The sequence below is a fragment of the Babylonia areolata genome, chromosome 6, assembly GCF_041734735.1.
Source record: "Babylonia areolata isolate BAREFJ2019XMU chromosome 6, ASM4173473v1, whole genome shotgun sequence".
In the NCBI taxonomy this organism is placed as follows: Eukaryota; Metazoa; Mollusca; class Gastropoda; order Neogastropoda; family Buccinidae; genus Babylonia; species Babylonia areolata.
The window spans coordinates 1,869,128-1,893,127 of NC_134881.1; positions in this window are offsets into that span (position 1 = coordinate 1,869,128).

The following is a 24,000-nucleotide window of genomic DNA, read 5'->3' on the forward strand; positions in this document are numbered from 1 at the left end:
CTACACTACACTACACTACACTACACTACACTACACTGCACAACACGACACTACACTACACTAAACAACACAACACTACACTAAACAACACAACACTACACTGAACAACACAACACTACACTACACTAAACAACACAACACTACACTAAACAACACAACACTACACTAAACAACACAACACTACACTACACTAAACAACACAACACTACACTAAACAACACAACACTACACTACACTACACTACACTGCACAACACGACACTACACTACACTACACTAAACAACACAACACTACACTAAACAACACAACACTACACTACACTACACTAAACAACACAACACTACACTACACTACACTGCACAACACGACACTACACGACACTACACTAAACAACGCAACACTACACTATACTACACTACACTACACGACACTACACTACACTAAACAACACAACACTACACTTTTCTACACAACACTACACTATACAACACGACACTACACTACACTACACTGCACAACTCGACACTACACTACACTACACTACACTGCACAACACGACACTACACTACACTAAACAACACAACACTACACTAAACAACACAACACTACACTATACTACACTACACTACACTACACTGCACAACTCGACACTACACAACACTACACTACACTACACTGCACAACACGACACTACACTACACTAAACAACACAACACTACACTAAACAACACAACACTACACTATACTACACTACACTACACTACACTAAACAACACTACACTTTTCTACACAACACTACACTATACAACACGACACTACACAACACTACACAACACGACACGACACTACACTACACAACAAAACACTACACTACACTACACGACACGACACTACACAACACTACACTACACGACACGACACTACACTACACAACAAAACACTACACTACACTACACTATACTACAAAACACTACACTACACTACACTACACGAGCACTTTGACTGACTGACAGACTACTATACTGCTTTGTGCTCTTAGCCTTTTGTGATTTTGCTTCCACACACACACACACACACACACACACACACACACACACACAGACACACACACACACACACACACACACACACACACACACACACACAGATGGTTGGGAAGGGGGGAAGGGGGGGGGGAGAAATGAGGTAGCAGAGAAGATGGGGAGGCCTGTTAGTGGGGGTAGGGATGAGGGTGAAGACGAGGGTGGGGGTGAGTGGAGGGGTTACGTGTGTGTGTGTGTTTTAGAGAGAGAGAGAGAGAGAGAGAGAGAGAGACAGACAGACAGACAGACAGAGACAGAGAGATAGTGCGTGTGTGTGTGTGTACGCGTGTGTGTCTTTGCGTACATATGCATGGGTGCGTGCGTACGTGTGTGTGTTTTAGAGAGAGAGAGAGAGAGAGAGAGTGTGTGTTTGTGCACGCTCGCGTGTGTGTGTGTGTACGCGTACATATGCGTGAGTGCGTGCGCACGTGTGTGTGTATGTGTGTTTTAGAGAGAGAGAGAGAGAGTGTGTGTGTGTGTGTGTACGCGTGTGTGTGTTTGCGTACATATGCGTGTGTGTGTGCGTACGTGTGTGTGTATGTGTGTTTGAGAGAGAGAGAGAGAGAGAGAGAGAGAGAGAGAGGGAGAGTGAGAGTGTGTGTGTGTGTGTGTGTGTGTGTGTGTGTGTGTGTGTGTGTGTGTGTGTACGCGCTTGCGCACGTCTCTTTCTCTTCTACTTCTAGCTTCATTTCCTCCTACTTCCTCTACTCCTCCTTCCTCTCCTCCCACTTCCTCTTCTCCTCCTTCCTCTCCTCCTACTTCCTCTACTCCTCCTGCCTCTCCTCTTCCGTCTTCTCCTCCTTCCTCTCCTCCTCCTTTTTCCTCCTCCTTCCTTTTCTCCTCCTTTTTTCTCCTCCTTCCTTTTCTCCTGCTCCTTTCTCTCCACTCCTCTTCCTTCCTCTCCTTCTTCCTCTCCTCCCCTCCTTCCTCTCCTCCTCCTCCTTCCTCTCCTCCTCCTCCTTCCTCTCCTTCTCCTTCCTCCTCATCTTTCTTCTTCTTCTCCCTCTACTGGTACAAGGGTATTGATACGGGACAACCAATAATACATCAATCATCTGTCATATCATCGATATTTCTTGTCGACCAACAGCGCGTGAGCTATTCTTGTTGGGTACATTGTGTGGCTGTCAGCCCTCCGTGCACCGATAAGCATGTTGACGAAGCAGAACAACGGACGGCAGAGGAGCAGAAAGGCACACAGAACACAGACCTCAAGGGATCTGGTGACCTGCTTTTCTGGGCGGCGGCGTCTCGGTGACTGTTCACAATAAAGGAAGACAGAGAAGAAGAAGAAGAAGAACAAGAAGAAGAACAAGAAGAAGAACAAGAAGAACAAGAACAAGAACAAGAAGAACAAGACAAGAAGAAGAAAATGAGGAACGAAACGAGCCAACAGAAGAGGGGAAATGACACAGACATGTGTTTGAATCATGTATGTGAGCGTGTAGGAGGGGGGTGGGAGTTGGGAGGGGGAGAGGGCGAGGGAAGTGATGAGAGAGAGAGAGAGAGAGAGAGAGAGAGAGAGAGAGAGAAGGGGGGGGGGGGGGTGAGATGGAGTGAAAATGTGAATAAATCCGTCTCGCATTACCTCGCGTCCTTTTCGAGAGGGCTAATGTGGGTGATTTAGGATTTGAGGGGTCATGTGTGTGTGTGTGTGTGTGTGTGATGGGGGGAGTATCGTTGCTCAAACGTTTTCTCAAGTCTTCCACTTTCAAACTTGTATATCGTATCTGTCTCTTTCTTTCTCTGTCCAGCATGCTCACTTTGTATTTCACGAAAAAGCCAGCTTGGAGAAAACTGAATGACATGACCCGAGTACTGTTGCACATTACTGCCTCAGGCGGTGACTGTTGTGGAAATAGACGTGGTTGAAAAATAGAATGGGACCTGTTTACCACCCCCACCTTTTTTTTTTCTTTTTTTTTGTCCGTGAACTGAAGAGAGCTTCTGGTAGAGGTCACACAACACAAGTGGGCGTCGTTCATTGGTTCATGTGCTGGCTGTTTTAAAGAAGAAGAAAAAAACAAACAACCCCCCAAAAAACAACAACAACAACAACAACAAACAAACCAAAAAACTAGAAAAACCGCGTTCTTGACAAACAGGGCAATGTTTATTCTCTTTGTTTTTACCTGAAAGTGAACATCGAGAAGTCACGTGACACGCCGAATGCCGTGGTTTTCATTGGCTCTCGTTCAGTTGCGGCTATTTCTGGACTGAAACACAATTTTTTGAATTTTTGAATTTTTTTTTGTTTAATGTCCCGTCACACATATCGGTGATTGAAGACATTTTGTAAAAGTATTTATGAATACATCTGAGTATTATCTGTTAGAAGGGGTGGGAGATGTGGATGAATGGAGGGTTTGGGGAAACTGGGCAAATGAGGGTAAAAATGTGGGTGAAATTTGAAAGAAAAACAAAACAAACAAACAAACAAAAAAAACCCTCTAAATACAGTTACAGGAAATTACTTAAAGGACTTCGAAAAAGCGAAGTCGTTAAACTGACAAGCGAAACAACTGATAATGAATGCAAAAAGTCAAAAACATCAACGTTCTCAGTCACTTGTGAAGACACACTTTCGTGTACAAAAGGCTTCATCAAGCTACAGTGAAAAATTATATGCTCAATTGTCAGGTTATTAAAGCATATACACTTGACATTAGAACAATACTTGGTCCGTAATGAATTTGATAATAGTCTGAGAGCTAAGCTCAGAATTGGTCTGCGAATCGGACCAAAGTCTGAGAGAGTCAACTGACGAGGTTTTAGACTTGAATTCAAGCACCTATAAAAGTCTCTTTCTAGTATATTGCTTATTTCCTTGTATGACAATGGGCAATATACTTTTATACTATCTATATGATTTTTTGCTCCCCTTTTTGCTGCCCTATCTGCTTGGTCGTTATAACGGAATCCAGTGTGGGATGGTATCCAACAAAAATCAACATTTGTACCCTTCACAAATAGGGAGTGCAATAAATACTGAAACACAAGTTGAAACCTACAGAGATGCATGCTTCGCTGCGTCAGTAGTCACGTGAAAGCGAGCTTCGCGGAGAAATCAGTCACATGACACGATCAATTCCTTGCTGTTCATTGGCTCATGCGTCGGCTATTTCTGGAAACGCCGCGATGCTGAATAATACAGTCTGTTCAAGTCAAGTGTATTATCTCTGAAGAGAAATTACCACGTCGTTGTGCGGCTCACAGTATAAAACATAAGATATACGCTTAAAAGACACGCGCATGTTTAAGCATTCTTCAAATGAAACAGGTAAAAATAAATTACATCGTCATATTAAAAGACATAAGTTTTTATATGTTAAAAATGTTAACAGTTAAACAATGAATAGTAGATAGATAGACAAATGGATGAATAAATGAATAGATTAGTCAGTTAACCAACGAATCAATCAATCAATCAATCAATTGACCAGTTAATGACGACAACAGTCAACAACTATAGCAGCAACAGGTTGTTTTAAAAACAAAACAAAACAAAACAAATATGTGACCAAGTGCTATGCTTGCTTCAAAAATTGTTTCACACACAAGCTACAGCAGCTGACAGTTTTCACAACGAACCCCCCGCTCAGAATGTGTGACGTCACTCCCAGTTTGAACGCAAAGCCAGACAACCTGCTCACGGCTCCACCAGTGTCGCGTCGCGGTACGCTATTGGCTGAGCTGGAATCTGTGTTTCTGCTCCTCCTACTGCTCCTCCTCTTCCTCCTCCTCCTCCTACTTCTATTGCTCCTCGTCTTCCTCCTCCTCCTACTTCTATTGCTCCTCCTCTTCCTCCTCCTCCTCCTACTTCTATTGCTCCTCGTCTTCCTCCTCCTCCTCCTCCTACTTCTATTGCTCCTCGTCTTCCTCCTCCTCCTCCTCCTACTTCTATTGCTCCTCCTCTTCCTCCTCCTCACCCAACTTCTATTGCTCCTCCTCTTCCTCCTCCTCACCCTACTTCTATTGCTCCTCCTCTTCCTCCTCCTCCTACTTCTACTGCTCCTCCTCTTCCTCCTCCTCCTACTTCTACTGCTACTCCTCCTCCTCCTCCTCCTACTTCTACTGCTTCTCCTCTTCCTCCTCCTCCTCCTTCTACTGCTCCTCCTCTTCCTCCTCCTACTTCTACTGCTACTCCTCTTCCTCCTCCTCCCCCTACTTCTATTGCTCCTCCTCTTCCTCCTCCTCCTACTTCTACTGCTACTCCTCTTCCTCCTCCTCCCCCTACTTCTATTGCTCCTCCTCTTCCTCCTCCTACTTCTACTGCTTCTCCTCTTCCTCCTCCTCCTACTTCTACTGCTACTCCTCTTCCTCCTCCTCCTCCTACTTCTACTGCTACTCCTCTTCCTCCTCCTACTTCTACTGCTACTCCTCTTCCTCCTCCTACTTCTACTGCTACTCCTCTTCCTCCTCCTACTTCTACTGCTACTCCTCTTCCTCCTCCTCCTCCTCCTATTACTCCTCTCCCTCCTCCTCCTCCTACTTCTACTGCTTCTCCTCTTCCTCCTCCTCTTCCTACATCTACTGCTATTTCTCTGCCTCCTCCTCCTATTTCTACTGCTCCTTCTCTTCCTCCTCCTACTTCTACTCCTACTCCTCTACCTGCTCCTCCTCTTCCTCCTCCTCCTCTGACTTCTACTGCTACTCCTCTTCCTCCTCCTCCTACTCATCATCATCATCTTCTTCTTCTGTCCCTTACCAGGGGAATTAGGCCACTTCACTGATGGTGTTTCAAAGTATCGAAGGTAGAGCATGACATTTTCCTTGAAAAATATGTTGTATAATTTTTCATTCACCTACCTACCCCATTTGATACTCATTCCAATACTGTCATCGATGTCGTGATTATCCTCCTCCTCCTTCTCCTCCTCCTCCTCATCTTCATCATCGTCTTCGTTTCTAACTTGTTGACGTTGTTTTTACAGGAGTTGTTGTTGGTAGTGATCTTTTTGACTCGACTAAACCTTACACTAGACACACACACACACACACACACACACACACACACACACACACACCATCCGCAAACTTATAAACCCACCCACACCCACGCACCAACCCCCACCCCACACATGCACATGTAGGCACAAAGACACTGCCCCTCTTTCCACACAATATGGCTGCAAATGCCGCCCACTTCCCTGACAAGAAATCGTTACATCCAAGACGAAATCGAATCCCCTTGGAAACTGGTAAGCCCTGCTTCTCTCTCTCTCTGTGTCTGTCTGTCTGTCTCTCTCTCTCTTTCTCCCCCTCTCTCTCTTTCTCCTCCTCCTCTCTCTCTCTCCTCCTCCTCCTCTCTCTCTCTTTCTCCCCCACCACCTCTCCTTCTCCCCCCTCTCTCTCTGTCTCTTTGCAAGGCTTTTTCACCCGTTGTGTGTCTATCTGTGTCTGTGTGTATCTGTGTGTCTGTCGGCCTGTGTGTATCTGTGTCTGTCAGCCTGTGTGTATCTGTGTGTCTGTCGGCCTGTGTGTATCTGTGTGTCTGTCAGCCTGTGTGTATCTGTGTGTCTGTCGGCCTGTGTGTATGTGTGTGTCTGTCAGCCTGTGTATCTGTCAGCCTGTGTGTATCTGTGTGTCTGTCAGCCTGTGTGTATCTGTGTGTCTGTGTGTATCTGTGTGTCTGTCAGCCTGTGTGTATCTGTGTCTGTCAGCCTGTGTGTATCTGTGTCTGTCGGCCTGTGTGTATCTGTGTGTCTGTCAGCCTGTGTGTATCTGTGTGTCAGTCGGCCTGTGTGTATCTGTGTGTCTGTGTGTATCTGTGTGTCTGTCGGCCTGTGTGTATCTGTGTGTCTGTCAGCCTGTGTGTATCTGTGTGTCTGTGTGTATCTGTGTGTCTGTCAGCCTGTGTGTATCTGTGTCTGTCGGCCTGTGTGTATCTGTGTGTCTGTCAGCCTGTGTGTATCTGTGTGTCAGTCGGCCTGTGTGTATCTGTGTGTCTGTCGGCCTGTGTCTATCTGTGTCTGTCAGCCTGTGTGTATCTGTGTGTCTGTGTGTATCTGTGTGTCTGTCGGCCTGTGTGTGTATCTGTGTGTCTGTCGGCCTGTGTGTATCTGTGTCTGTCGGCCTGTGTGTATCTGTGTGTCTGTGTGTATCTGTGTGTCTGTCAGCTTGTGTGTATCTGTGTGTCAGTCGGCCTGTGTGTATCTGTGTGTCTGTGTGTCTGTGTCTATCTGTGTGTCTGTCAGCCTGTGTGTATCTGTGTGTCTGTCGGCCTGTGTGTATCTGTGTATCTGTCGGCCTGTATCTGTGTGTCTGTGTGTATCTGTGTGTCTGTCAGCCTGTGTGTATCTGTGTGTCTGTCGGCCTGTGTGTATCTGTGTATCTGTCAGCCTGTGTATCTGTGTGTCTGTCAGCCTGTGTATCTGTGTGTCTGTCAGCCTGTGTATCTGTGTGTCTGTCAGCCTGTGTATCTGTGTGTCTGTGTGTATCTGTGTATCTGTCGGCCTGTGTGTATCTGTGTGTCTGTCAGCCTGTGTATCTGTGTGTCTGTGTGTATCTGTGTATCTGTCGGCCTGTGTGTATCTGTGTGTCTGTCAGCCTGTGTATCTGTGTGTCTGTGTGTATCTGTGTATCTGTCGGCCTGTGTGTATCTGTGTATCTGTCAGCCTGTGTATCTGTGTGTCTGTCAGCCTGTGTGTATCTGTGTATCTGTCAGCCTGTGTGTATCTGTGTATCTGTCAGCCTGTGTATCTGTGTGTCTGTCAGCCTGTGTATCTGTGTATCTGTCAGCCTGTGTGTATCTGTGTGTCTGTGTGTATCTGTGTGTCTGTCAGCCTGTGTGTATCTGTGTATCTGTCAGCCTGTGTATCTGTCAGCCTGTGTGTATCTGTGTGTCTGTGTGTATCTGTGTATCTGTCAGCCTGTGTGTATCTGTGTGTCTGTGTGTATCTGTGTGTCTGTCAGCCTGTGTGTATCTGTGTGTCTGTCAGCCTGTGTATCTGTGTGTCTGTCAGCCTGTGTGTATCTGTGTGTCTGTCAGCCTGTGTATCTGTGTGTCTGTCGGCCTGTGTGTATCTGTGTATCTGTCAGCCTGTGTGTATCTGTGTGTCTGTGTGTATCTGTGTGTCTGTCAGCCTGTGTGTATCTGTGTATCTGTCAGCCTGTGTGTATCTGTGTGTCTGTCGGCCTGTGTGTATCTGTGTGTCTGTGTGTCTGTGTCTATCTGTGTGTCTGTCGGCCTGTGTGTATCTGTGTGTCTGTGTGTCTATGTCTATCTGTGTGTCTCTCGGCCTGTGTGTATCTGTGTGTCTGTGTGTCTGTGTCTATCTGTGTGTCTGTCGGCCTGTGTGTATCTGTGTGTCTGTGTGTCTGTGTCTATCTGTGTGTCTCTCGGCCTGTGTGTATCTGTGTGTCTGTGTGTCTGTGTCTATCTGTGTGTCTGTCAGCCTGTGTGTATCTGTGTGTCTTTTCGCCTGTGTGGAAGGAAGGTGGGAGAGATAGGCAGACAGACAGACAGACAGACAGACAGACACAAACAGATATAACGGAGACAGACACAAGGACAACGTGCAGACAGAGGAGAGAAGACAGAGGGACAGACAGGCAAAACAACGACAAACAAAGAAACAAAATCAAAGAAACAAAGAAAAACAAAAATCGCTATCACAGATAACACAAGCAAGCGAGCGAGCCAGCCCAACCCTGTGCCTAAGTATTTATTTCTTTCCCTTGTTCCAGAACAGCGCCCACGTCTGACAATAGCAGAAGAAACCCTCCTTTGCTACCAGCTCGCTGTGGTGTAACAAGCAGAACCAGAGCCAGAATTAGAACTTGTCCAGCCGTTTGCCTGCTGCATTCAAACAGCCTCGCCACAGACAGCAATCACACACACCGAAGAAAAAGACGACGACGTCACAGCAGAACAGAAAAGCAATACAAGTAGCAGTAGTAGTAGTTGTTGTAGTAGTAGTAGTAGTAGTAGTAGTAGCAGGAAGAGGAAGAGAAAGAAGTGGAGGAAGAGGAGGAGGAAGAGGAGAAAGAAAAAACGAAAGAAAGAAAGAAGAAGAAGAGACGGAGCAAGAGAAGGAAGGAAGGAAAGAAAGAAAGAAAGAAAGAAAGAAAAAGAAGAAGAAGGAAGGGAAGGGACAGAACAGAAGGACAGAAAGAAAGAAAGAAAGAAAGACAGATAGAAGAAGAATAAAACGAAGACAAGGAAGTGTTAGCTTTCGCCACGACGGGGAAGTAAAAGTAACATGAAGGAGAGAGAAAGGAGAGGAAGAGAGAAGGAGGGGAGGAGGAGGGGAGGAGGAGGAGGAGGAAAGACAGGGAGGACTGAGGCTGGTTGGAGTGGAATGGGGGGGAAAGGCAGGGGAGTGGAGGAGAGGGGTGAGGTGAGGTGAAGGGGAGGGGTGTGTGGGTGTGGGGGGACGCCCAGCACGTACAGTTCCAGACTTTCCTCTTGTGCCAGGAAGCTCCGGGGGAAAGCTCCTACAATTCTGGTCACGTCTTCGCTGCCAGAGGCGTCGGCCTGGCAATCCCCTCCCTCCAATCAACCTCGCTGTCGTCTCCTGCTTCCCTCCCCCTCCCTGCCCCGCCCCCACCCCCACCCCCCACGCCTCTTCTCTTCTCTTCTCCCTCCCTCCCTCCCACACTGCTTCTCTCTCCCTCCCTCCCACACTGCTTCTCTCTCTCCCTCTCTCTTCCTCTGTCCCTCCCTCCCTCCCCCTCCCTGCCCCGCCCCCACCCCACCCCCCACGCTTCTTCTCTTCTCTTCTCTCTCCCTCCCTCCCTCCCTCCCACACTGCTTCTCTCTCTCCCTCCCTCCCTCCCTCCCACACTGCTTCTCTCTCTCCCTCCCACACAGCTTCTCTCTCCTCTCCTCCCCTCCTCCTCCTCTCCCACTGCTCTCTCTCCCTCCCCCACTGCCCTCCCTCCACCTGCTCTCTCTCTCCTCCCCCTCCCTCTCTCCCATGCCCTTCCTGTCCACGTCCTCTCTCCTCCTCCCACCTCTCCCCCTCCTCCTCTCCTCCCCTCCCTCCCTCCCACACTGCTTCCTCTCCTCCACTCCTCCTCCCTCCCCAACTGCTCTCTCTCCCTCCCTCCCTCCCACTGCTTCCTCTCCCCTCCACTGCTCCTCCCTCCCACACTGTCCCTCCTCTCCACGCTCCCTCCCATCCCTCTCTCTCCTCTCTCCCTCCCTCCCTCCCACACTGTCTCTCTCCCCTCCCACACGCTCTCTCCCTCCTCCCACACTGTCCCTCCCTCTCCACTTCCCTCCTTCCCTCCCTCCCACACTGCCCTCCCCCTCTCCCTCTCTCCTTCCCTCCCTCCACACATGCTCTCTCTCTCCTCCTTCCCTCCCACACGCCTCCCCTCCCTCCCTCTCTCTTCCTCTCTCCCTCCCTCCCTCCCACACTGCTTCTCTCTCCCTCCCTCCCACACTGCTTCTCTCTCCCTCCCTCCCTCCCACACTGCTTCTCTCTCCCTCCCTCACTCTTCCTCTCTCTCTCCCTCCCTCCCACACTGCTTCTCTCTCCCTCCCTCTCTCTTCCTCTCTCTCTCCCTCCCTCCCACACTGCTTCTCTCTCTCCCTCTCTCTTCCTCTGTCCCTCCCTTCCTCCGTCCCTCCCTCTTTCCGTCTCTCGCAAAGATTTTGTCTTGTCTTGTCTTTTGTCTTGTCGCTCCTCCCTCCCTCCTTCTCTCCCCTCCCCCACCCTTCCACTTCTCCCTCTCTCTCTTCCTCTGTCTCTGTCCCCCCCCCTTCCTTCGTCCCTCCCTCTTTCCGTCTCTCGCTCCTCCCTCCCTCCTCTTCCCTCTCCCACGCCTTCACCTCTCTCTCTCTCCCTTCCACTGTCCCTCCCTTCCACTGTCCCTCTCTTCCACTGTCCCTCCCTTCCTCTGTCCCTCTCTTCCACTGTCCCTCCCTTCCACTGTCCCTCTCTTCCACTGTCCCTCCCTCCCTCTGTCCCTCTCTTCCACTGTCCCTCTCTTCCACTGTCCCTCCCTCCCTCTGTCCCTCCCTTCCACTGTCCCTCTCTTCCACTGTCCCTCTCTTCCACTGTCCCTCCCTCTGTCCCTCCCTTCCACTGTCCCTTCCTCCCTCTGTCCCCCCCTCCCCCTGTCCCTCCCCCTCCCTCTGTCCCTCCCTCCCTCTGTCCCTCTCTACCCCACCCTCCCTCTGTCCCTCTCTCCCTCTGTCCCCCCTCCCTCTGTCCCTCTCTTCCTCTGTCCCCCCCTTCCTCTGTCCCTCTCTACCTCTGTCCCCCCCTCCCTCTGTCCCTCTCTACCTCTGTCCCCCCCCTTCCTCTGTCCCCCTCTCCCTCTGTCCCTCCCTCCCCCTGTCCCCCTCTCCCTCTGTCCCCCCCCTTCCTCTGTCCCCCTCTCCCTCTGTCCCCCCCTTCCTCTGTCCCCCTCTCCCTCTGTCCCCCCCCCCCTTCTTCTGTCCCCCTCTCCCTCTGTCCCTCCCTTCCACTGTCCCCCTCTCCCACTGTCCCCCCCTTCCACTGTCCCTCCCTTCCACTGTCCCCCCCTTCCACTGTCCCCCTCTCCCTTTGTCCCCCCCTTCCTCTGTCCCCCTCTCCCTCTATCCCCCTCTCCCTCTGTCCCCCCCTTCCACTGTCCCCCTCTCCCTCTGTCCCCCCCTTCCTCTGTCCCCCTCTCCCTCTATCCCCCTCTCCCTCTGTCCCCCCCTTCCTCTGTCCCCCTCTCCCTCTATCCCCCTCTCCCTCTGTCCCTCCCTTCCACTGTCCCCCTCTCCCACTGTCCCTCCCTCCCTCTGTCCCCCTCTCCCACTGTCCCTCCCTCCCTCTGTCCCTCCCTTCCACTGTCCCTCCCTCCCACTGTCCCCCCATTCCTCTGTCCCCCCCTTCCACTGTCCCCCTCTCCCACTGTCCCCCCTCTCCCACTGTCCCCCCCCCCCTTCCACTGTCCCCCACTTCCACTGTCCCTCCCTTCCACTGTCCCCCTCTCCCACTGTCCCCCCCTTCCACTGTCCCCCCCTTCCACTGTCCCCCTCTCCCACTGTCCCCCCCTTCCACTGTCCCCCCCTTCCACTGTCCCTCCCTTCCACTGTCCCCCTCTCCCACTGTCCCCCCTTCCACTGTCCCCCCCCTTCCACTGTCCCCCTCTCCCACTGTCCCCCTCTCCCACTGTCCCCCCCTTCCACTATCCCCCCCTTCCACTGTCCCCCCCTTCCACTGTCCCTCCCTTCCACTGTCCCCCTCTCCCACTGTCCCCCCCCTTCCACTGTCCCCCCCTTCCACTGTCCCCCTCTCCCACTGCCCCCCCCCTTCCACTGTCCCCCCCTTCCACTGTCCCCCTCTCCCACTGTCCCCCCCTTCCACTGTCCCCCCCTTCCTCTGTCCCTCCCTTCCTCTGTCCCTCCCTTCCACTGTCCCCCCCTTCCACTGTCCCCCCCTTCCACTGTCCCTCCCTTCCACTGTCCCTCCCTTCCACTGTCCCCCTCTCCCTCTGTCCCTCCCTCCCTTCCTCTGTCCCTCCCTTCCTCTGTCCCTCCCTTCCACTGTCCCTCCCTTCCACTGTCCCCCTCTCCCTCTGTCCCTCCCTCCCTTCCTCTGTCCCTCCCTTCCTCTGTCCCCCTCTCCCACTGTCCCCCCTTCCTCTGTCCCCCCCTTCCACTGTCCCCCCCCCTCCCTCTGTCCCCCTCTCCCACTGTCCCCCCCTTCCTCTGTCCCCCTCTCCCTCTGTCCCCCCCTTCCACTGTCCCCCTCTCCCTCTGTCCCCCCCTTCCCCTGTCCCTCCCTTCTTTCCGTCTTTCGCCCTTCCCTCATTTCTTTTTTCTCCCTTCCTTCCTTCATCTTCTGCTCGCTCCTAGTTCCAGTCCTCACGCCCTCTCCCTCCCCCCCCCCCCCCCCCCCCACACACCTACACCACACCTCCCCCTTCAACTGTCCACCTTCACTTCTTCGGTCAGGCTTCTTGTCCTGTCTCTCTTTCCGGCGTGTCTCTTGTCTGTCTGTCTCTGTCTCTGTATGTATCTTCCTCTGTCTGTCTCTGTCTCTGTATGTATCTTCCTCTGTCTGTCTCTGTCTCTGTATGTATCTTCCTCTGTGTGTCTGTCTCTGTATGTATCTTCCTCTGTGTGTCTGTCTCTGTATGTATCTACCTCTGTCTGTCTCTGTCTCTGTATGTATCTTCCTCTGTCTGTCTGTCTCTGTATGTATCTACCTCTGTCTGTCTCTGTCTCTGTATGTATCTACCTCTGTGTCTCTGTCTATGTATGTATCTTCCTCTGTCTGTCTCTGTATGTGTCTACCTCAGTGTCTCTGTCTCTGTATGTATCTACCTCTGTGTGTCTGTCTCTGTCTCTGTATGTATCTACCTCTGTGTGTCTGTCTCTGTCTCTGTATGTATCTACCTCTGTGTGTCTCTCTCTGTCTCTGTATGTATCTACCTCTGTGTGTCTCTCTCTGTCTCTGTATGTATCTACCTCTGTGTGTCTGTCTCTGTCTCTGTATCTCTGTATGTATCTACCTCTGTGTGTCTCTCTCTGTCTCTGTATGTATCTACCTCTGTGTGTCTCTCTCTGTCTCTGTATGTATCTACCTCTGTGTGTCTCTCTCTGTCTCTGTATGTATCTACCTCTGTGTGTCTCTCTCTGTCTCTGTATGTATCTACCTCTGTGTGTCTGTCTCTGTCTCTGTATGTATCTACCTCAGTGTCTCTGTCTCTGTATGTATCTACCTCTGTGTGTCTCTCTCTGTCTCTGTATGTATCTACCTCTGTGTGTCTGTCTCTGTCTCTGTATGTATCTACCTCTGTGTGTCTCTCTCTGTCTCTGTATGTATCTACCTCTGTGTGTCTCTCTCTGTCTCTGTATGTATCTACCTCTGTGTGTCTCTCTCTGTCTCTGTATGTATCTACCTCTGTGTGTCTCTCTCTGTCTCTGTATGTATCTACCTCTGTGTGTCTCTCTCTGTCTCTGTATGTATCTACCTCTGTGTGTCTCTCTCTGTCTCTGTATGTATCTACCTCTGTGTGTCTGTCTCTGTATCTCTGTATGTATCTACCTCTGTGTGTCTGTCTCTGTCTCTGTATGTATCTACCTCTGTGTGTCTCTCTCTGTCTCTGTATGTATCTACCTCTGTGTGTCTCTCTCTGTCTCTGTATGTATCTACCTCTGTGTGTCTCTCTCTGTCTCTGTATGTATCTACCTCTGTGTGTCTCTTTCTGTCTCTGTATGTATCTACCTCTGTGTGTCTCTTTCTGTCTCTGTATGTATCTACCTCTGTGTGTCTCTCTCTGTCTCTGTATGTATCTACCTCTGTGTGTCTCTCTCTGTCTCTGTATGTATCTACCTCTGTGTGTCTCTCTCTGTCTCTGTATGTATCTACCTCTGTGTGTCTCTCTCTGTCTCTGTATGTATCTACCTCTGTGTGTCTCTCTCTGTCTCTGTATGTATCTACCTCTGTGTGTCTGTCTCTGTATGTATCTACCTCTGTGTGTCTCTCTCTGTCTCTGTATGTATCTACCTCTGTGTGTCTCTGTATGTATCTACCTCTCTCTGTCTCTGTATGTATCTACCTCTGTGTGTCTCTGTATGTATCTACCTCTCTCTGTCTCTGTATGTATCTACCTCTGTGTGTCTCTCTCTCCTTACTTTCTTCCGTTCTTCTTTAGTCTTTCCTCTTGTTTATTTATTTATTTATTTATTTATCAGGTATCTATTTTATTCTGTTTTACTTTCCCTCAAGGCCTGACAAAATCGCGCTGTGTTGCTCTGCTTGTGGTCGGGCAGCTGCTTAGCAGACACGGTGTAGCGCGTAGCGCACATGGATTTGTCCGAACTCAGCGACGCCTCCTTAAGTAACTGAACTGAACTGAAATTGAACTCTGCTCCCTCCTCCTCCTCTCTCCTCCACTCTCCTCCTCGAAGCTTAGTTCCATCTTCTGTTCACTCTTCTGCCACTCCCCCTTCTCTCTCTCTCCATGTACCTTGTGATCTTTCTCTCTCTCCCTGTCACTGCGTATCTGTATCTCTGTATCTGTCTGTCTGTCTGTCTGTCTCTCTGCCTGTTTCTCTGTCTGTCTGTCTGTCTCTCTGTCTGTCTGTCTGTCTCTCTATCCGCCTGTCTGTTTCTCGGTCGGTCTGTCTGTCTGTCTGTCTGTCTGTCTCGTTCTCTCTCTCTCTCTCTCTCTCTCTCTCCCTCTCTCTCTCTCTCTCTCTCACTGTTCCCTTTATCTTTTCGTTCTCACAGTTTTTCAAACACGCATACATACGCGCGTGTTTTGTCTTCTGGGTGCTTATAAACACGAAGGGGATTCAGGCACTGGCATGTATATGCTGACCTGGGAGATCACGATTGGGAACCAGACACAGACCGACACAGGGATACAGACAGAGAGACAGAGACGGAGAACACAGAGAATTACTGAGACAGACACAGACCGACAGAGGGATACAGACAGAGAGACAGAGACGGAAAACACAGAGAATTACTGAGACAGACACAGGCCGACAGAGGGATACAGACAGAGAGACAGAGACGGATAACACAGACAGAGAATTACTGAGACAGACACAGACCGACAGAGGGATACAGACAGAGAGACAGAGACAGAGAACACAGACAGAGAATTACTGACACAGACACCGGGACAGCAAGAGAGAATCAAAGAAAACGAAAGAAAACAAGGACTCAAAACAATGGAGCAAGCTGACCTTTTGACTACAAACGCATCCCACCACTCATCATCAGCATCAAACCTCATCTCCCTAATCGCCCGTGCAATCTCAAATCCCCAGCTCCCCAGCTCCCACACTCCCCCCCCCCCCACACTCACCCCTAAATCCCCACCACCAGCCACACCGTCCCACCCCCCACCAAAGTCCTCAGACCAACCCACAATGAAATGGTTTATCAATTTTACATCGAATGCGTGGTTTTTACGCACACACACACACACACACACACACACACACACACACACACACACACACACACACACACCCTTCACATACACAAAGACGCACAGACACAGACACACGCACACACGTAAAAACACGCACACACACACACACACACACACACACACACACACACACACACACACACACACACACAAACACACACACAAACACACACGTAAAAACACGCGCACACACACACACACACACACACACACACACACACACACACACACACACCTATCAACCCCCCTCACCTCCTCTCTTCTTCGCTAATCCATCGCAGCGCGCGTGAACTTTATCCATTATGGAAAAGCCAGCAGATGGGATAATGACCGATCTTCAATCCCTGACCAACCCTGGCTCCCAATGCACAGCAGAATCTCGCGCAACATTTGCACGGCCACAAGGAAAGGGACATTTGGGAGATGGACAGAGAGAGAGACAGACACACGCCACAAGGAAAGGGACATTTGGGAGATGGACAGAGAGAGAGACAGACACACGGAGGGAGAGAGAGAGAGAGAGAGAGAGAGAGAGAGAGAGAGAGAGAGAGAGATACAGACAGAGACAGAGAGAGAGACAGAGACAGATAGAAACTGACAGACAGACAGAATGAGAAAGAGAGAGCGAGAGAGAGAGAGAGACAGAGAGAGAGAGAGAGGAGGGGACATGGGGGGCCGGGGGGGGGGACTTATAAACAATTGATACTCGATAGGGGTTTGGTGTGGCGTGGAGCTGGGGGTCTTGGGACGGATGCTGACATTTTCTGTTCCAGCAGAGAAAAGTCATGAGAGAGAGAAAGAGAGAGAGAGAGGGGGGGGGGGAGGGGGAGAGACGGAGGGTGAAGGTGGTTGATGGAGGGGGAGGGACGGGGAGAGAAGAGAGGAAATGTCAACGAACATCACTGAGCGGGTTGTTGATCTTGTTGTTATTGTTGTTGTTCGTGTGTTCATCTGTGGAGATTGGGAGGGGGGCGGGCAGGGAGGTAGAGGAGGGGCAGAGGGGGGCGGGGGGTTGGGGGTGGGGGTGGAGCGGCAGGAGGAAGGTAAAGGATGGTGTGTCGTGTATGTCAGCTCGTGCGTGTGTATGTGTGTATGCATGTGTGTATGTATGTATGTATGTATGTGTGTGTGCGTGCGTGCGCGTGCGCGTGTGTGCGTGTGCGTGTGCATGTGTGTGTGTGTGTGTGTGTGCGTGCGCGTGCGTGCGTGCGTGCGTGTGTGTGTGTGTGTGTGTGTGTGTGTGTGTGTGTGTGTGTGAGCGCGTGTGTTTGTTTTCTACATCTAAACCATTCATCCAGACCAACCTACAACTGTACCGACGAATAACTAAACTAACCGCCTATCTTCCTGTCTTCGAACTTATCTGCCTACCTACACAGGTATATGCTTACTTAACTAACTATTACTTTCTAGCCACCCACCTTCATATCTAGCAAACTACTTACCTACATACACACTTACATACCTATCTACATACATACATAAATAATAATAATAATAATAATAATAATAATGGTATTTATGCAGCGCTGAATCTTATGCAGAGACAAATCAAAGCACTTTCGCATACATGCATACATAAATACGTACCTACCTAAATTCCTACCTGTCTTCCTGCCGCAAAAAAACAACAAAAAGACCAAAAACACCCCCCTCACCCCTCCATCCCCCCCCCAAAAAAAAGCAACAAAACAAAACAAAACAAAAAAACAAAAAAACAAAACAAAAAAAAAAACAACAACCAAAAACCAAAAGCAAACACCACGAACAAACTAAATGACTAATTAAGTAATTGGGTGCGAGTCATGTTCAGGCCAATGACCTTTACTGAACTGAAGGGGTCAACACGTTCATCAACTATTGCGGTATTCCCTTTTACCCTGAGAGAGAGAGAGAGAGAGAGAGAGAGAGAGAGAGAGAGAGGTAGGGAGACAGAGAGACAGAGACAGACAGAAACAGACAAACAGAAAGACAGACAGACAGACAGACAGAGAAAAGGGATTTATATCCAGCAGGAACTTTGCATCATATCAGGCCTCTCTGTAGGACTTTTTCTGTGTGTGAAATTCACTCATTTAGATCTGTCTGCAAGTGCATTTGTTTAGTTCACTAACAAAGCGGGGTTTTCTTTTTTTACAGAGTGTTTGCCGGGGATAACCCTTTTGTTGCCGAGGGTTCTTTAACATGTTCTAAGCGCATGCTGCACAAGAGACCTCGGTTTATTATTGTCTCAACGGAATGCCAAGCACGCAATCCACCAAGCTAGGTGTAATGAGTGGGGTTCTTGGTGACGTGTGGGGGGTGGGTGGGTGGGCTGGGGAGTAAATATCGTGGTTTGTGTGATCATTATGGGCACTCGTTTTCTATCCAAGTGTATGACCGTTCTTACCACAACCTTTTAGGCAGCCATACTCCATTTTCGGGATGTGTTGGGTGTCGAATGCGTGATGCACGTGTTCATATTTTCAAAACCCCTCAAACACTGGCATGGATTTCGTTATTTTGATCATGGACATGTTAGGGCTTCTGCATGCGAGGACACACACACACACACACACACACACACACACACACACACACACGTATATATATATATAGACGCGCACGCTCGCGCGTGTGCATAATAATAATGACATTTGACATGCCCAACCTAATGAAACAAAAGCCCTAGGCCCTGGGCGTTAACAATGAAAAATACAATGATGTATGCATAATAAGAATAGAATAGAATATGTCTTTATTATCAAGTGTACAGGGGTCACAAGGAATAATGGGGGGTGGGGGTGGGGGGGCTTGGGGGGGGGGAGGGATAGTACATAACAAGATACAAACATAAATCGAAAATCATACACAAACACAGATACAGTAGAAATAAGATACATACAAGTGCATATCAATATAAAAACGTGTGCATACTCACGAATGCACGCACTGCACACACACACACACACACACACGTTTGAACAGAAGCTGCATATTACATGTGAATGGGGCTGATGACTAGATATTCAGCAGGTAGATGGTTGTTGGTTGCACAATTCTATTTATCACACTGGATTTGTTCGAGAGACAGGACATTGACTGCTTTGGGGAAAAAGCTATTGGCGAAGCGATTGGTTTTCGTCCTTATACTTCTGTGCCGTCGACCAGAGGGGAGCATCTCGAAAATCCTAAAAGCTGGATGTGATTCGTCCTGGCTGATTGATTTTGCTTTTTGGAGTAGCCGCTTATAATACATGTCTTCTAGAGAAGGTAGACCAGCCCCGGTAATCTTGGTGGCAGTTTTTACGATTCTGTTAAGGGCTGCAACTTCTGCCTTGGAAATGTTTCCATACCAAACAGTAATAGCAAAGGTTAGCACACTTTCAATGACTGCTCGGTAGAAATCAACCATGATTTCTATTTTTAATCCCGAACTTTTTGAGGCGCTGAAGAAAGTGCAGGCGCTGCTGGGCTTTCTTAACATTTTTTCCCGTATTTTTCTCCCATTTCAAATCGTTGGAAATGATCAGTCCGAGATATTTAAAGTCGCTGATGATCTCTACTTGCTTGTCTTCAATGACAAGTGGTAAAAACACACGAATACACCCGCACGCACAAAGCCTCCCGCTCCAACTGCAACCCACAAACCCACACCCACTCCACACAAAATGAAGACACACACAACACACGCGCGCACACATGAACATGTGTACGTTTGAAATAGTAAAAAAAATAGTAGAAGTGAAAAATGAACTTGGCTAAAACATAAAAATGAAGACAAGGAGTTATTTACTGATTTGAATGGCTGGAAATAAGTGAGCTTTAAAGGTTTTGAAAGAAGGGTAAGCAACAGCCTGACGGACAGGAAACGGGAGTGAGTTCCACGCGGAAGAAGCCTGGAAAGAGAAAGTGCGTTTCCCATGTGATCTGTTTCTGTAGGATGGAATTTTTAAGAGACAGTCATCATCTGATGATCGGAGCCGGCGAGATGGAGAGTAGTAATGCAGAAGCTCAGAAAAGTAAAGGAGGAGACATGCCAATTATAAATTTGTAGCACAGGAGAGAGAGTTTGTACTCTATTCTTTTCTCAATAGGTAACCAGTGGAGGGAATGAAGGAGAGGAGTGATAAGAGTAGATTTGGGAGAATGGAAGATAAACCGTGCAGCATGGTTTTGGACGCTCTGAAGTCTGGATAACAAGTGGGGCATCCAGCGAGCAAAGAATTACAGCAGTCAAGCCTAGATAGCACCAGGGAACAGACAGGGTTTTTTGTTGCATCCTGAGACAGAAAGTGCCGAATAGAGCTTATTCTACGTAACTCAAGGTAACAGATTTGACAGACTGAGGAAATCTGCCGTTCAAAAGATAGAGTGACAGATTGTTTTGAAGTTGGAACATTGCATCCATTTAACTGAACAGCTTGGGGGACTGAGACAGAATTTAGCAAACATTTAGGAGCAAGAAAATCATTTCTGATTTTCCGCCATTCAACTGTAGTTTGTTGCTTGTCATCCACGACTTTATGTCAGCAATACATTGTTGAGTAGAGGTAATAATCTCAGGAAGATGAGAGACAGAACCGGGCTTGTCATTTTGGTTATCATCCTAAAAACTGTGATGTGAAAGAGAATGATGGGATACAATTTCTGAAACAGGTTGTACATAAAATAGAAAAAGAACGGGTCCAAGGACAGATCCTTGGGGAACACCAAATTCTTAGGGAACGGGTCTTGAGTGCAGACGGTTCACTGTAACAGTCTGATTCCGGTTGGAGAGGTAAGAGCTGAACCATGAGAGAGCCGTGCCAGACACACTAAAGATATGGGAGAGTCGGTTTATCAAAATGTCATGATCAATGGTATCAAAGGCTGCTGACAGATCAAGAAGAGAAAGAAGAGAAATATCATTTTTGTCCCGGGCTGTAAGGTCATTGACAATTTTCAATAAAGCAGTTTCAGTGCTGTGACCAGCACGATAAGTTGACTGCAAGGAATAGAACTGGTCGTTCTTATTGATGTGTTCATAGAGTTGCAGGAGAACAATCTTTTCAGTTATTTTGGACAGAAAAGACAGATTAGAAACGGGTCTATAGTGTTTCAGATTTTCTCGGTCAAGAGATGACTTTTTTAGAAGTGGTTTGACAATTGAGCTTTTAAACACAGATGGAAAGGTGCCAGACAGTAGGGAGATGTTGATGATGGAAGTGAAATAAGGAAGTAAAATGCCAAGGCATAAAAACACACATATGCACACGCACGTACGCGTGCATGTATACACACACACACACACACACACACTCTCCTCTCTCTCTCTCTCTCTCTCTCTCTCTCTCTCTCTCTCTCTCTCACGTGCACGCATGAAAATCACATATCGTTTATAAAACACGACAACCTCAAGACAAACGCCCTCAGTGACGCTGTCCACTCCAACGGCAGAGGAGCCAGCATCTTCGCAGCAAACATCGGGCGACATGTTCGAGATCTTCTCTGGGAAACACCGAAACAGCCAACACGCAGAGCCAGGTTCCACCATCACCACAACCCCTCCCCCTTTCATCATGGCTGGTACAATCCTTACGACGCACTGACGGACTGGCCAGTGTTCTGTAAACATTTGCGTCAACTTCTTTTGGCATTGATGAACTTTTGTACTGATACCCTTGTTTTGCTGAGTGACTTTGCTTCCTATCGTTTTTCGTTGACATTAATTATTGTTTCTGTTTCCTTGTTTCCCTTCATTTAGTATTTCTTTTCCAACCACCATACAGTAACAACCACACTTAAGTAATTATTCAGTAGCCCTACTTGTTCACTTCATTGTTCATTTGTAATAGTCGTTCTCTGTGCCCCATTTAACTGAGACTTAACGCAGAGATCATAGCGTGTAATCTTAAAACAAAAACTATGAAACTAATTGATATCAAAGTAACGAAGATGCACAAACAAACACATATACAAAGAATGAAACTATTTAAAAGGTATTGTACATCTTCAGCAACAAATCTACCGTTCTTAAAACATCATATTGCCTCACAACAGTATGTAGTCTTGATACTACAGTCTCTAAATATCACATCAGCCAAACTGCCCAATCTGATGAATTATTATCAGCCCCCAGTGTATGAACAAGAGGATACAAACGGAAAGATATATACCGCAATGTGAATTCGCGAAGAGTTGGAATATGATATTTGTACACCGCCATTTGCAAAAAAAATATCACTGAAATTCATGGATGTGTAATTACAATTAAATTCATTAACTCCATGACATTAATTGTCATGTCAGTGTATCTACCCAGGGGCCCAAATGATCAAAACACGGAATGGTTACGTTCCATCCAAGACCATCAAAGTTGCAAGCGGCTGATAGGACAGACAGACAGACAGAGAGAGACAGAGAGACAGAGACAGGGTAAAGGATGGAGATTTTTCCGATCTCCCATGTCAACATGTGTGCAAACCTGTTAGTGCCTGAACCCCATTTGTGTGTGTACGCAAGCAGAAGATCAAATACGCTTGCTAAAGATCCTGTAATCCATGTCATCGTTCGGTGGGTTGTGGAAACAAGAACATACTGGGCATGCACACCCCTGAAAACGGAGTATGGTTGCCTACATGGCGGGGTAAAAACGGGAGTTGCAGCCCACGGACGCAAAAAAAGAAGGAAGAGACAGAGTTAGAGAGAAACAGACAGACAGACAGAGACAGAGAGACAGACGACCCTTGTGACGTCTCAAAGTCCATACTGTTGAAGCGATCTATAACTCTTCGGGGACGTTCCCTGCTGTGTGCTGTCCTTCTTTTGTTCTCTGCTTCATCTTCTTTTTTTTTCTTCTTTTTTTTTCGTCCACTGAGAGGGTCGAATTCCATCGATGGTATTTTTTTTTCTTTTTTATGGTTCTGGGGGTGGTTTTGGTGATGGTTTTATGGAGAGAGGCGCTGGTTAGGGAGGCTGGTGTTGTGTGTCTTTTTTTTTTTTTCTTTTTTTTTAATATTTCTATATCCCCCCCCCCCCCCTCCTTGCTCCCAAAGCTCACGTTATTGAGTCGCTCATATGTCATTCTTCCTTCCTCCCTCCTGTTCCTCCCACTCACCCCCGCCCCCTACATCACCCCTACCACCCCCACCACTTCCCATTCCCAAAGGGAAAACAAAGGACACCCACCCCCTCCAAGGGAAAAAAAAGAAGAAGAAGAAGAAAAAACACTACCGGCTCACGAACCTCTTTCACAGCTCTCTGGGGAAAGAAAAGTATACAGTGAGGATGTGAGTGTGTGTGGACTATACCAGGATGGGTATAATGTCATGGGCGCTTCGTCCAAAAGATGCGACCCGTTTGGGAATTAATTGTGTTCGCGCTTGCAAACGGAGGAAGAAGAAGAAAAAGAAGAAGAAGAAGAAGAATCCCGCGAACCCCTTTTATGGGGTAGGGTTGTTGTTGTTGTTGTTGTGGTAGTGGGGTAGTGGCTGGTGGCGCTGGCGAGATTGAATTACACAGGAAACAAATGACGAGCGCCCAATGGCGTCCGTATGTGTGTGTCTGCGCATCTGTGTGTCTGTGTCTGTGTGTGTAGCTGGTGCAGCTGACGTTTTTTGTATTTTTTGTTGTTGATTTTGTTTTGTTTTGGGTTTTTTTGGTAACGAATCTACCGACATGTCTTGTCACCGGCAACAATACGTACCGAAGTGCGATCAGAATGACGCCGACGACAATATATGCACGGCAACACTATAACTATCATGTCGCTAAACACGGGTAGCCACGTAAGGGGTGTGGTGTGATGGTGGGTGATGATGGGAAGTGAAATGTTGTACGGGTGACGGGTGGATGGACAGGTTGAGGGTGGGAAGTGAAATGCTGTGTGGGTGACGGGTGGATGGACAGGTTGAGGGTGGGAAGTGAAATGCTGTGTGGGTGACGGGTGGATGGACAGGTTGAGGGTGGGAAGTGAAATGCTGTGTGGGTGACGGGTGGATGGGCAGGTTAAGGGTGGGAAGTGAAATGCTGTGTGGATGACGGGTGGATGGACAGGCTGAGGGTGGGAAGTGAA